The following is a 14,990-nucleotide window of genomic DNA, read 5'->3' as shown; positions in this document are numbered from 1 at the left end:
CTTTCAGGTATTCAAAGTTGGGTTTTGTTCTATAGTGGGATAAAAACACAACCTCCTGAATGGGTTTATGAAGTGAAAGACTGTCAACTGCTTATTTTGTCTTTCGGAAGGTACATTTCTTGATTCGGTTTTTTCATTCTTTCTTTCCCTGGTAAGTGGTAACCAGAAAACCCTGAACCGCACTCAGAGACCCTCTGGACAATTATTCGATTCACACTGGTGTGCCTCTAGAAAACGTGTCAGCTTTTATATTTGAACAGAGATACATTCACATTCCAACTATCAGTCTTTAGCATAGGGAAGGTAGATCAGGAACTTCTGTTTTGCTTGGCTCCCGATGGGAAAAAACCCACCAAAATGGCAGGCTAATAGTCTTGAAAGGGTGCAAATTCAGCACAGAGGGAAAGGAAATGCTTTCTTACTCATTGCCACAAGGTACACTGAGATTAAAGCTGAACAAGCTTCACCAAACAATGTAGCCTTATGGCCTTTGTTTGCTGTAGTAGTTTGGTCAAGGGACCAAAAAGCTGCAGGATGAAACTTCTCCATTTCCCCCTTTGAAAACCAGATTTTGGACGTGCCCTTGGTCATTAATAAGAATTCTCCAGCGGTGCCAGCTTTCAAAACATTTCTCTGCCTCCAAAGATCTGCCACAAAATATTTGGCACATTTTTGGTAAAATCAGCACTTTCCCAGACTTTAACGAGACCCTAAATAGCCTAGATGCTGCAAGTTGTGAGTCACAATGGACGTGTCCCTGCGGTGCTGTGTGGGAGGAAGACCTGGGACTGAAACAGAAAGCATGACTCAAAATTATGCTTGAGATTAGTTGGAAGAGCTGGGCTAGGGCCTAGGACAGGAATGGCAGGAGGGTGGGTTGCTGCGTAGGACTCAGGGGTGTGAGCGCATCTGGGCAGAAGGTATCAATACAGGAATAATAAGAATTTCTGCAGGTCTGGACTCAGCAATAAGACTCAGTAACAGATTGCCTAGAAGACCCAGAAGTGGCATAGCGGAGGGAGAAACAGGTCAGGAATGTGGGTCATTGGCAGAGTTTGGAAAGAAACTAACTAACTCTTACCAGGCCCTTACTTTTACAGTCCTGAAGATGCAAACACCTCCCTTAGCACTTAGAAAATCTCCTTTCTCCAATCCAGAGGTGAAACACCTTGCTATGAGAAGAGATGCCTAGAATCACATTTAGAGTGCATGTGGGTATCAGGATAAAGCACCTAGATTAGCCAAATGTGCATGAGATCTCACTAGGGACCAGCCTTTCTGAGCAAGGGAACGGAGAATCTGTTTGCCAGAGTGATTAACTCATTCACAAATATTAATTGTCCTTGAGTCCATTCATTAATCTCAAAAAGTGCTGTCCAAAAGAGTCTTTGGACAACTTCCACCTCCCAGGTGATTAGGATCATACACTGACCTTTTTCTTTGTGGAAGTAGCTGTAGGATTCAGTTGGCTTCAGGGGAATTTCTCCTCATTTAAACCAATAGCTTCATGTTGCAGGATCTGGAAGTTGTAGCTAGAGAGAGAACCTCATTTTTTTTGTCCTGGTGGGAAGTCACTGGGGCATGTTTGTGGTTGCTTTTCCTTAGGAAAGCACTTAAGTAGATGCTTGATTTTAAAATCCCCAGACTTAAGTACTGTCCTGAATAGGGATAGACTTTCAGCACATGCTTAAGTAGACTCCTGAAGAGTACAGACATGCAAATGCACCAGTAAATCTCCAGCTGTGCATCTGGGAACCAGTCAGACCCAGGATCCCTTGTACCCTGAGTACAGTACACCAGCTTTACGAGGTGCTTTACTCTTCCTGTTTCCTATCTGGCTGGAAGTCCCTTTCCCTCTCCCATTTCAGTTTCCCAATTTAAAAAAAAAAAAGGAAATTCTGTTTGCCTCCTTCATTAAGCACTTTACAACTGACATATTCAAAGTGCCATATAAGTGGTATTAATTTACTGAGATAAGGAACATCTCCCCCTCCATCAGGAAGACTTGGTGGCTGCTTTAGAAAGGCCAAACCACAATTAGAGACTGATTAGCCAGTTTTTCTTGAATTAAAACCACATTCTCTAAAATGCCTCATATTAATATGACTCCCCACTTTATTTTCCAGTGAATTTTCACAGTCTGCTTCCAAATGCCATTAAGATCAGATGTTATGCTTTCTTCCCTGCTTGCAGTGTCTGTTCTGGCTCCTCCCAGGTGTAGGGACCAGTGTTAGATTCCCCCTGAGCATCAGAAAGCAAACTAACCTACTCCTGACTCTTTGAGAACAGATCATGGCATTACTGAACACATTAGTCCTAGTGCACCACAGCTAGCCCTAGCGCACATAAACCAGTTTCAAAATGGCTGAAAGCGGTTTAAGATAAACCTGGTTGAATGTAGTACCAGACTTAACTGATTTGGGTCAAAACAGGTTATGCAATGTCTGACCCAGGCCCCTTCCTCGTTTAACTTAAACCACAGTTCCTCAGCTTCTCAGATGCTTTGCAGCCCTGGGCTGTGCTCTCTGCTCTGAAGAACCCTGCCCCTCTCCTCCCTGGCCAGAGCTCCGGCAGAGACTGAAGGCACAGCAGGGGCTGCCTGCCTTCCCTTGCTGCCTGCTGCCCAAGCAGGGATTCCCCACTCCCTCCCTCCCTCCCATCTCCCACAGCACAGACTCCAGCCCCTCCAGCCCCATAGCATATGGTATGCTAGCTAATGCTGAAAGGTGCGTGCGTGTGTGTGTGTGTGTGTGTGTGTGTGTTATTTCACTGGGACAGGAAGACAGAACAGGGTACACTTAGGGCTTTTGGGAACTAATCAACAGGTCAGCTGATAATGTCCCTCCATTCCTTCCTTGGAAAAAGCTGTTTAAGAAGAGCTTGAACTAATGAGAGAGGCTTTTTTTTTGATGATGGGATGATAAACACCACTGGTTTTATCAGCCCCCTGCTGGTTTGCAGTCCTGTCTGTTTGCAGACAGGGAGAGGGAGACTGAAAGGCTCCATATTATCAACAGATGCATGCACTGCACACACACCCTTTGCTCAGAGTGCTAACCATGAGGCTGGGGGCTGGCACCACTGCTGTCCCTTGAGCTGCAAGCAGGGTAAAGCCTGGGATGGTGGAGGCACAGTGGGGATTTAAACCCCTCCCTAATCAGAACAACCTACTCAGACCCAGCCACACCTCCCTTCATCTCAGCATTTTGGAAGGGAAGGGAAGCAGCTCTAGCACCCCTGATGTTCTAGCCTGAGCCACTGCAGGCATGTGCCTGCATTTCTGGAATGAAAAGGGAATGTCTATGGACCTCCAAAATTGGTTCAAGCTTTGCAGGTTCGACTAACTTACAAAGATTGAATCAATTCAGGCTCAGGCTTTTTGAATGTCTGTCCCTAGACCACATGTCTAGATCCTGAGTCCTCTCCAGTGCTAGATTCCTACCATGTCATGGAGCACAACCTCCCAATACTGGATTCTAGCTAATTACTAGATCCCTCTGCAGGACCTGTCCTGGCTCAAGATCCCTTTCAGGAGCATCAGCAAGCAAGTCCAGTGTTCAATAATTTCATTTTTAAAAAGCCTTCTATTTCCTCTGACAGCACTGGAGTGTTTAGAGATGGTAAAGTGAAGGAGATAAATAGATTATTGATCAGACAGGCTTGTAATTCCTTAGTGAATTGGATTTAGTTCCTTCACTGAGATCAGGTCTGTGCCATAAATCTCTCAGGGAATCAATAAGATGGAGAAAGCCTGGTGGGAAGGCCTTTGATTGTTACCATGGACACAGTGAGGGACCTGGAGTACACCTCCCACAGCAGGGGAGGGCAGGAACTTGGAGATGTGCCTCTGCTGAACTGACCTTGGCAAATAATTATCTAACTGTTTCAAAGTTCTAATGGCATCCCATTTTGGGGCTACGGAGGCATCGCACACATGGCCTGTGTTTGTCATGCTGCAATAATGCTGGGTGTAACCATTAATATAATGAGTTACCTTAACATTAAGCAGTTCTACTACAGGCAGTAGGAATGGAAGAAGGATTTTGCCTTGCAATGACACTGAATTAGCTTCACATCAGCGGTGTGTATCATACAGGTCTGAGTTTCTCCATATTCTGGATCTGGGTGCTGACCATGAGCTCTGTCCTATTAGGCTCAAACCGGAGGCAGCTTTGGAGTATCCCATATTTTACCAGGCTGTGAAAGAGAAAGATTATGCATGTGTTTAGAAATACAGAGGAGCTGCCTGAGCTAAGACCATTTGAAGTTACCTCTCACGGACACAGCCAGCAGTGCCAGAAAAGAATGCAAACTGAAAGAAAATGCTGCTTCAAGGACTTTTACGGTGACTGCTTTGCTCCACATCTTGGCCATTTGGGGTGTTAGCAAGCCGAGAATTCAGAACCTCCCATCTCAGAAGTCCACAGGCCTCTTGTAGGTGATGGTGACTGGGTTTAGGACACACAGTGGCACATTTCTGATCTCCAGCAGAGATCAGTTCTGCACACACCAGCCGTGACCAAGTTCCCATGAGCTCGTAAGCTTGGTGCAGATAGGACTGGACATTTTCATGATGAAACCTGAAGTTGAGCTAAATTCACCAGAATTACAGTTTTCTTAAAAGACTGAAAGTCAAGCTAAATTCATTGAAGTTTGTAACCATTTGGGTGAGTCTCAGCCTAAGGAAACATGCCAAATGTGGTGCTTGCAGATGTGTTTTACTTAAAGGGGAATATAGGCTGATAGCTCAGGTTCCAGAAAGCTTGCAAGAACCCTATACAACTAGGATCTCAGGGTTGCATTTAGCTCTACCCAGCATTTCAGCTACATAACAGAGCTTCCATAGATGTAAGGTGTGACAAACTGAATTGGAGGTCTTCCAAGACCAGGCATACTTGGAAGATTTTCAGTATTTCTCATTTTCAGTTGAACTCACAACAGCTGAAATAGTTTTTTCACCCCATTTAATTTCCCTTTTTGTGCTGGCTGAACCTCCAAAAGAATAGTGACACACATCCATAACAATGAACATGAGAAGAAATAACAAGCTGAACCTTGCAAAATGGCTTGTTTTGTTTCAAGTTTGGCTCCAGTTGGGGGCATACTCTTGGCTTGCTTCCATTTGCCATCCCATCCCAAGGTGTAGATTAGAAAATAAATTAGTAAGAAAAGGTTGGTTTTTTCTGTTTTAAATTCCCACACTGAAAATCCAATGAAAAAAAAATAATTTCAAAAAAAAATCAAAAGATTTTTTCCTCCCATTTTCAGCAGATAAAACCAAAAATGTCACCCCACATCCCAAAATATAAATAAGCTCTAACAAAATGTCCCAACCGACTCAAATTTTATCCAGATTTCCTCCCAAATTTACAGCTGTCCAGAAGAAATAAAAATGCTAATGCTGAACCATGTATCCCTGTAAAACCCAAACCAGTCCAATGTGCCCATTACAGTGTCTAGCATAAGCCAAGTGTATTACTGCATTCAGTTTTTTTAGCTCAGGTAATGGAGTCTCAATGTTTTTAGCTCCCAGATTCAAACTTCACTGTAGATCAGAGAGGATCAGCTGGACCGGTATCTCCTTCCTCCTCCTCAGCATTGGTGGTTAGGATAAAACACAACCCAGATCTGAACCAGTTCTTCTTTGAGTTAGTCAAAATTAGCAAAATCCCAGGCAGCTCAACTCTAGCATGTATTCCCAGGCAATTTGCTACAAGGCACAACGGAGTCCGCCTTTAGGATGGGTACATAAGTATGGGCTAGATGGGAATTAAAGCATTTGGGAAAAATGTATAATAGCCAATTAGGACTTTCTGCCCGCTCTGGAGGTAGAGCTTAAAGGGAAATGAAATTGGCTAGAGCAGCGTGCATTTTTGAGCCAGAAACAGAAAGGGGGAAGGTTATTCAGAGCGTGGCTTTCGGACGTAGGGAGCAGCTGCAAACTAGAGAAATATGCCACAGTCTTCCTGAGGGGGTGTCTTCTTTTGACCTCAAACCTTTCCTCTTCAGACTCTCTGCCAGCTCCTCTTTGAAGACGCTGACAATGAACGTGGCACTGAGGGCGGCAGCAGCAGCAGCAGCCCCTTGGGAAGCCAACGCAATCTCCGCTGGATGCATGCCAGGCCTGGCTGGAGGGAGCCCCGGCAGCTCAGGAAGTATCCTTTGGATCTTCTCATGATAAGAGGTCACTTCTGAATGAGACTTGTGCCTCCCCGATCCCCCTGCTCTGACCAGTGCTGGCAGCTGTGTTCTGACGGCACACATCCTCATCATGTGCTTAACTGCAAACTGAATCCACACCTTGTATTCTGTCTCTGTTTTCTCCTACTCCAAAGACTTTCCTCCTGGGATTAGCACCCGCTCCTAGCACAGTTGCTTTAAATAGAGTTGTTTGGACTCTGCTGAGTGCGTGTGAAAGGTGCAAAGACAGCAGCCTAAGAGACGTCATTTTTCTGCAGAACAGAAACCCCAGAAAATCGGAGCAGTAGACTGATACCCCTCCACTCAAACATAAAAGCCATTTGCAAGGGTTGAAAAGGCCACGTGCCATTTCCAAGTAGGCTGGCCACCCTCCTGTCTAAAACATACAGGACAGAATGAGCAGAAGCCACGAGCTGCTTCAGTGGGAGCAAAAGAGCCGTCACAATGCATTTCCTCTGTGCAATGGGGAGAGGGGGACCTGTAACACACACCCACACCGACACACGCCCCCCAACCGGTGGGTCACACAAATTCACTGAAGCCCTGGCTTTTCTGCTCAAGCTGCTAACATGACTGGCCAAAAGCGGTAGCTTTTGTTACAGGACACATCTGTGTTAGGAAGTGAGGAAGACCTCACAAGAAACCCATTTGACGCAGGGCCAGGAAAAACTTAGTCCTCATCATAGTCGTTTTCAGTCCGTACCAAGCTGGATCAGGATCTGTTCAGTACTTGTTTTAACAAAAGCTAGTTCTTAGCATTCTCCTCCATAGATCTAAGCAAGTTTTACAATGGATAATATCGTCTTCATGTTGCAATTGGAGCAACAGAGGTTGAGTCCTGTGTCTCCCTTAAAGACCACATCAGAGGCCAGCAGGAGAGGCCTGGAATGATTTCAGAGTCCCTGACTCCTGTCCCAGAATTCACTAGGCTGGACCGTGCTGCACAGGGAATTAACCCAGCAAAAGCAGGATTCATTTGGCAATGCAATTCAGAAGTTAATTTAAATTGGTTTGTGCCTATTGGCTACAAGTGGTGCATGGGGGAGGGAAGTGAAACATTGGTTCAGTTCTAGTGTTGTGCGTATATTCTGTAATTAAGTCTCATTTAATGAATGACCAGCTGCTGCTCCAGTGGGAGTTTTGCTGCTGATTTCTATGGGCACACTACAGGTTTAATCACATGATTTAGAAATAAAAAACCTCCCTGGGCCTGGCACCTTGTGCAATCATTTACACTGCTTCAAGAGTGATAAGCAGTGTAAAATGCTACCATTCTGATTTTCCAGGCTTTTAAAAAATCCCTTTTGTACAATGAAAATACAAGATCCAACGGAATGGGGAGCTGGTCTCTGTCTCCTATTACCTATCACACATGCCACAGAGACTCCCTGACATATACCCCAGTGCCATCTGAATTTGACATCTGAAAGACGTATGGTAAAGGCAGCATTAAGTGGGTGCCAAAAAAAGAAGAGTAAGCTGGTGTACGATGGAAGGGGAGATGGCCCTGTGTTTGGAACGGAAATGCTAAGGAGAAAATAAAAGGTGCTGAGACCATTACTGGAGGCTAAGTGTGGAAAGCTACGATCCAGTTAGAAGGAGAGCTGCCAGGTTGGATTAATTCCCCCTGACTAATGGGATAATCCATCCCCAGTGCTCCATCTGAACCTACACAAAGCCATTTCCCTGCCATTAGCCCCCTGCTGGCATTTATAAACATGGAGGCCAAAGCAAACACCTCCACCACTAATGAGATGGGTCTCTCAAAACCTGGCAAACCACATCTCTCCCTTGCTGCCATCCCTCGCCTCGTTTACATATCTTCATTTGTCAAGCATCCTCTGTACATTCTGTAGGCTGCCTTCTATCTTGCCCTCCAGAGCTATGAAAAGGTCACCCGTCTAACAAGGGAGAGGCTCTGAAAATAAACTCGTGTGTTTTTTCTCTATTCAAACATCAGATGTGACATCGGAAGATGAACCAGCTGCCAAGAACCTGCTTGGCATGTACAGTGCCGTGCAGCTGTTTGTCCGGGCCCTGTCTGTCTGCCACAGATCATTAGTTGTTCCTGTTTCAAGGCTGTTTCTCTCCTTGCAGTCATTACACCACTGATACATTATTTTCCCTCAGCGACATGAGCATGTGGGTGCAGTTAGAAATCTCAGATGCACGGAGACACCCGCTCCAGGATTTACCTGTAACAGACACCGCCGAGCTCAGTCCATCTGCTACCCAAGCAAGCAGTGTCTTTGGCAGATAGAGGGCTTGCTCTGTCTGTGCATTCACTTGCAATCCAGATGAGGAGCCTTGGACTAGATTTCTGGAAGGAAGTCAGGTGATAGCATCTCACAAGACCTGAAATGGATAAATGTCACGCGTGGAGTGAACTGGGGGAAGGGGTAGAAATGGGCCCAATATGACCTATTATGCTTACCTACAATGTCCCAGCCTGGGGGGGGGACTAGGGCCTTGCTTTAAAAAGTAAGGGAGATATAGCTAGAACTGTTCCCAAAAACTGTTTCCTAAAGCAAGAATAGGTGAGAAAGAGGGAGAAGTGAGTAGGGGAAAGGGCGAGTGTTTACATGAAGCCCTATGAAAGTCTGTCTGTCTTTCAGGGTGGGAGCTCAGATCAAGAAATGCAACAACAGCTGAGAATCCGGCCTCAGTGCTCCGGTCCTGGAATCCAGACGAAAAACCACAGCAACAAACCCAAATGTGTGAATATGACTGAGGAAAGAATAAGTGGAAATGGTTAAAGAAATGAGATTATGGGAGAGCTTCAGTGTATTTAAGAAGATGTTTCTGGGCTAACCGTGGTTCTCCTTTTTTCATAGGGAAACTTTCCTATTATTTAATTTCATAATAGAAACTGTATACATCTAAGATTACTTTAGCCAAATCCATCAACCCAAGGCAGTCTTTGTGTAAGAGAGGCAAAAGGGAAGGTGGAAGCCTGGAAGACAGAGGCTTAGGAGGGGAGAAAGGTGCTGATGTTGATATTGTTCCCGTCACCCATTCAAGGGTGGATGAAGTTTCCTGATGGTGGTCTCAGCTGGCACCTTCTGCTTCCTGGAAATGAAGACTTAGCATTGTGGGCTTTGTATTTTTGCCTGCAGTTAGAATGAATTTGTGACCTGTGACAGGTGTCTCCCTTGCAACTGGTTTGCTGCCTTGCCATGGCTGTGCGCGCACACAGGGATTACTGATGATAAATAAAAACGTCTCCAAGCTGAAGCTACCAGAGCTATTTCTTTCAACTTCAACTGCACAGTACCCACTAATGCAAGTCAAACTAAACATTAATTCTTTAATTAATTATCTCAGCACACCAGGTGCCCAAAGTCTGTTTGTCGCTTACAATGGGGACCAATATTTCCCATTTCCTTGTACTCGTCTGTTTGCATCCACCTGTTGCCTCTTGTGTTATACTTAGATTGTAGAGACTTTCTGTTTCTTTTTTGCCCAGCAAAATGGGATCCTGGCTTCTAAGTCTTATGACAATAAAATAAAAACAATTCTATCACATGGCTGTATAATTTAAACATTGAGGCCTGAGGCATTTATCGTGCTAATATAAAAACTGAATTCTGAAATATTTATGCTCTCAGAATTCCTAAATAATGGGAATATTGCCCCTAAGAGATTCAGAATCAGGCACAATGAGGCGTTTATACATGTGCTCTGGGGAGGGTGGGGGCGGGGGCACTTAAATTAGAGCTGCTTCTGGAGCCACTCTAATTAAAGCGCCCAGAGCGTTTAGTGTATCAGCATCTCTGTGCTGAAAAATGTTGGCAGGGTGCTTTAAATAAAGCTCATTGAACAAGCTTTAGCTAAAGCACCCCCACTGCCATTTTTCAGCATAGGAACACTGGTACAGAAGATGCTGGAGTCTGCTGGAGCACGGTAATTAACACGCTCCAGCAAACTCGATTAATCGAGTCTGCCCTGACATGCTGTAATTACAGTACATCAGAGCAGCCTCACTGCATGTGTATAGGCACGCAATAATACTAAGTTCCTTAATTAATTTGCTGTTTGCTAAATACAATTAGCAGCTTTCAACAGCACAGTTCACAAAAGGTGAGCAAGTATTACCGATGTTCCCAGAACGGAATTTGAAGCCTGAGAAAAAAAGGAAAAAACATTTTAAGTGTTTGTTTGTGTCTGCACATGTGAGAAAAAGCTGAAATATTGAACATCTTCACACACTGAAATATTGCAACATTTCCACTTCCTAACACACAAGATGAAAAATAGCAACGTTTTGTTATTAAAATGGGATGTCAACATTCAACCATTGAAAAAAATGTTTTCCAAGTGCTGAAATATCAATGCAAAATTAAATCCTTCATTTCAGTGTTTTCCTTATTGGGGAAAAAAATGAAAATGTAGTATATATTGAAATGTTGCTACAAAAAATACGGTAAAATATGATGAAAATATGGTTACAATATTTTGCTGCAAAAAAAAGTTGACCATGACAGAACTCAGTATATGGCCAGGAAAAAAAATTGACTAGGTTTAGTAAATAGAACTGTTACAGATAGGGATCCTGAGGCACAGGGGGTGGAGTCACATGGCTTATTTTAAGAGTACAGTTGGAATAAGATGTAGGAATGCCTGACCCCCACGCCTGTATGCTGTTGGCTAGATCACCGAAGCTCCAGGTGTTCAGTTTTATGCCCTGTATTGTCCACATGAAGGTCTAGACATGCTTTCCAAGATAGGGGGCAGGCCACACGTTGAACTACTCCCCAACATTCTGGGTACCATAAAACTTTTTTTGTTATTTCAGTTTACTTATTTGATTGTCTCAACCTGTAGAATACACTGCCACCAGAGGAGGTTGATAGGACACGGGGACTGTGGTCTTCCAAGTTATTATATGTTATACCCTCAGACTCCTGGGAAAATTGTGTACATGTAGCCAAGAGTCAAATTTAAGCTCTCAGAGCCAGCTGACAGGCACTGATACTTCAACTGCACCTTTGTCTTCCTCAGCTACCATCCTAATCCTACCAGAAGCAGCCTTGAACCTAGGTTGCATAACTGACCTATCAAAATGGACCAAGAAGATGGGTGTCCTGAAACCTTCCTATGGATTTAGTGATCAACAAGCCTCCTTAATAGCCACAGAAAGAATAGATGTGTTAAAAAAAAGCCATCTAGCTGTTGCCTGAAAGCACTGAATAGGAAGACAAATTAAATATGAAGCCCTTGGGCTACTTCCTAGACAACAACTCAGACTATGGAGTATGAGGTTGCTTGGCGGATAAGTTCCTAGAGACTACCTGGACTCATATTTGGACTTCAGCCAGATGCTAGGCTCTCTATCAACACTGCCTCCATTCATCCATCCCTACTTGAAGCCTTAGTGATTATCAGAGACTAACTTCTAATATCACTCACCAGAATCAGTCTGAGGCTTTATATCTAATCTAGTCTTCCAGGATGAAGTCCCAAAGCTTCAGAGCTTTGACTAAGAATTATTTCTGTCTCAAATAGAACTGTAGATTGAAGCTGAGTGGAAATGAAACAAAACTCAGTCCCAGAGTGGGGCCATCAGAGGTCTACGGGAGAGAAGCCAAGGGTGAAATCCATTAACTCATAATTACAGAGTTATAAATAGCCACTAAAATATTTCCATTGTTCTCAATGGGAGGTCTTTGTGAAATACACATCTCATTTTCATCAAACACCCCAGGGGACAAGCAGTCAGGCAGTTTTAGCCCTGCTAACTTCAGGACAATGCAAAGATCAGGAAGCAGAGATTCTCTTTGCAATAGCAAAATGCCTTATCAAAAGCAATGGCCCGTATCTGACTTCTCCACGTGGTGACATCATGGGTTGGAGCAGAGGTACAGAACTTTCTCTGGCATTGCACTCCACCATAAAGAAGCAACCAGAAATCTTTATCATAAACTGTTTAAGCACAAGATTGGACAGAGACAGGCGTCAAAGGACTGGGACTAGCATGAGAGTAGCTGTAGCTTCACTCCCCTAGTCCACTAGGGTGCAGACAAAAGTGCAGCTCCCAGCTGTAACTCAGAACCTTTTCTGCAAAGTGTTGTGAATTATAATGTTATCCAAGACCAACAGAAGTTCACTGCTGGTTCCAGGGGGAGGGGGATCTAGCTGGAGCTGGGAGCCTGCAGGCAGGTTCCCAAAGCAAGGGCCATGACTCTATGCCAATGCACTCTGTTTTCAGAATGGGAAGCAGGGAAGGAAGCAGTAGGAGATCATTCTTGGAGCTCCCCACCCAGTGCTGAAGGCTGGGGTGGGTTAATTGGAGACCCCCACCTCGGCAGGAGCTCCAATTCACCCATTCCACCCTCTGGGGGCAGGGAGAGGGAAGAGGGGGACTGAAAAAAACCCCATACTCCCTACGCTCCCTTTCCCCCCCTCCCTTTCTGAAAACAGCAGTAGGCTGGGAAGCAGTGCAGACAGAAGTTACAGAACATGTTACATTTAATGTCCTATTCTGATACCTCACCTGATGAGCCATTTTTTGAAGCTATCTGCAAACATGCACTTGTGTTTGGTCACAGGTATAAACTGGTTTCTGTAGCTAGATCGGGCAAAAAATGTCACTTCTGTCTGTGCTGAGTGCATGGACTTGTGTGTGCAGCAGTTGTTGCCTCTGCAAAATTCTCCCAGGGGAAATTTTACTCATCGCTCTTCTTCAGTTCAGGATATATCTTTGCCCATCCACCACCAATATAGCAGTAGCTGCTAAAGGCACAATCCAGTCCATTTCAGACTAGTTTTAATAGGGCTAAACCTTATTGCTTATATCGCAGTAGCATGTAGGGGAATACAATAGGGGATCTATGTACATACACAATTGGAAGCAGGTTTTGCACAACTTACCATATAAGCCGCAAGACAGACTCCAGAAGCATTACACCCAGTCTGTAGTTGGGGAGCTCAGAATACATGTTGAAGATCAGACTGAAAATCCATGGCGGATATAGGAATCAAACCCAGCTATGGGACATTTGAATGTAATGTTTTAACCACAAGACCACCTTTTCTTGCTTTTAGTCTCACAACCATTTGAGTCCACTACCAATATGCTAAGTAAACAGCTTCCATAACAAAACTGAACACACCTGGAACTGGCTGTCATATTTCATTGTAGGATCAATAAATGATATTTCCCCTCCACCCCTTTCTCCTTCAAAAAAAGTAAATCAGTAAATTTTTACATTAGAAAGTGAGTCAATCACTTTTCTAGGAAAACTGATTCTCCTTCAGGGCAACATTTTGAGGGAAAATCAGGCACATTTTCAAGCCAAGGGGAGATGTGACAAAAGCCTTGTGAATGAAAAAAAAAAAAATCAAGAAAGTTGTCTTTCAAGATTCTGCGGATGTGAAATTACCATGAAATGAGGTCATGAACAATTTTTCATAAAATAAATTGCTTGCCGTTTTGCATTGCTCTGCGGGATAGATTTCAAGAGCGCTAAGCACCCACAATCAGAGCCACCATTTAGAAGTGTTTAGCATTCAGCAGCCCCTATTGGCATATACAAGTTACATTTTTAAAGCACCTAAGTAACTTAGGCCTTCTGTATTATTGAGTGCCTACATGACCTTGGGCTGAAGTTACAAAGGTGTTTTTGAAAACTCTAGTCCTTGTGGACCTAACTTTAAGAGTTTTGCTGCCAATACTCAAATCTGATCATCTGGATGGGGACTCTTTTGAGGGGAGGGAATCTAGCTTGTGTATGAATATTCCATATTAGCAAGAGAGTAAATTACTTTACAGATGGGTGAAGAGAAGACAAGAGCATGAGCCTGATGAACATTAAATCAATCTTTTTCAATCATTCATATCTGGAAAAGTTCACCTGGTACTGTTTGCAGAAAGGAAGGGCCCTGAGCATCCATAGCAGACTTTGAAAAACAGTGGAGAAGCTGACACTGTGGGATGAGAGGGCCAAAGTGCTGATGAATCTACTTCATTTTTTTAAAATAGCACCAGCAGTGCCCTCTCCCAGGTTGAGCTGAAATCTCAAGTAAAAATAAATAAAATCACAGAAGCAAAGAAGAAGGAATGCATGAATATTTTGATAACAGGAAGAAGGTAACGAGTGTATTTACTTCCCTGTCTTTCCAAATACAGATCAGCCCTGAGGTAGTAAGTATGCAAATGGAGTAGCTTCTTTATGCTTAAGCACCCTGCATGAATTAAAGAGGGCAACTCCAGCTACAAAGTCCTGCCCACAAGTCCAATCAAACTGGTACCTTGACCTCTCCCAAAGTCCTGTAGTCATGAAGGGCCACAGACATTTATGACAGAAGCTTAGGTGTATGTAGAAGACAATATATGGAAATACAGTTCAATGTAAAATGATTTGGGGTTGGGTGAAGCACCATCATGCACAAGAAATGTATTAGTTGAATGAGGGTAGGCAATTCTGGCTCTAGGTTGAGTTGGGTTTGTGTAGGGACTGGCAAACCTTAGTGGGTTTGTATAGGGATTGGACGAACTTCTCAGTTTGCTAAATGGAATGGAACTTGAGACAAGGACCCAGAATAAGATCCAGAAGTTATTCATTCGGGAAGGTGACAACCCAACAGATCCCTTTCTTCACTATCTCTGACTATCACGCAGTCTCAGGAATTTTTTTTCATGATATAAGTCATTTTCAGCCATAACAGAAAAAACACAAAATATGGTACTTAGATAACTTTAGGGCTGACATGATAATCACCCATAAAATTAAATCTATTGGAAAGGTTAGTGTTTGAATAGGCATCCAAATTATTCAGCTTCTTATTCA

This window comes from Crocodylus siamensis, chromosome 11 (genome assembly GCF_052110815.1).
Source record: "Crocodylus siamensis isolate JL-2025a chromosome 11, ASM5211081v1, whole genome shotgun sequence".
Classification (NCBI taxonomy): domain Eukaryota; kingdom Metazoa; phylum Chordata; order Crocodylia; family Crocodylidae; genus Crocodylus; species Crocodylus siamensis.
The sequence above is the reverse complement of the archived record's forward strand: the minus strand, read 5'-3'. Positions refer to the sequence as shown.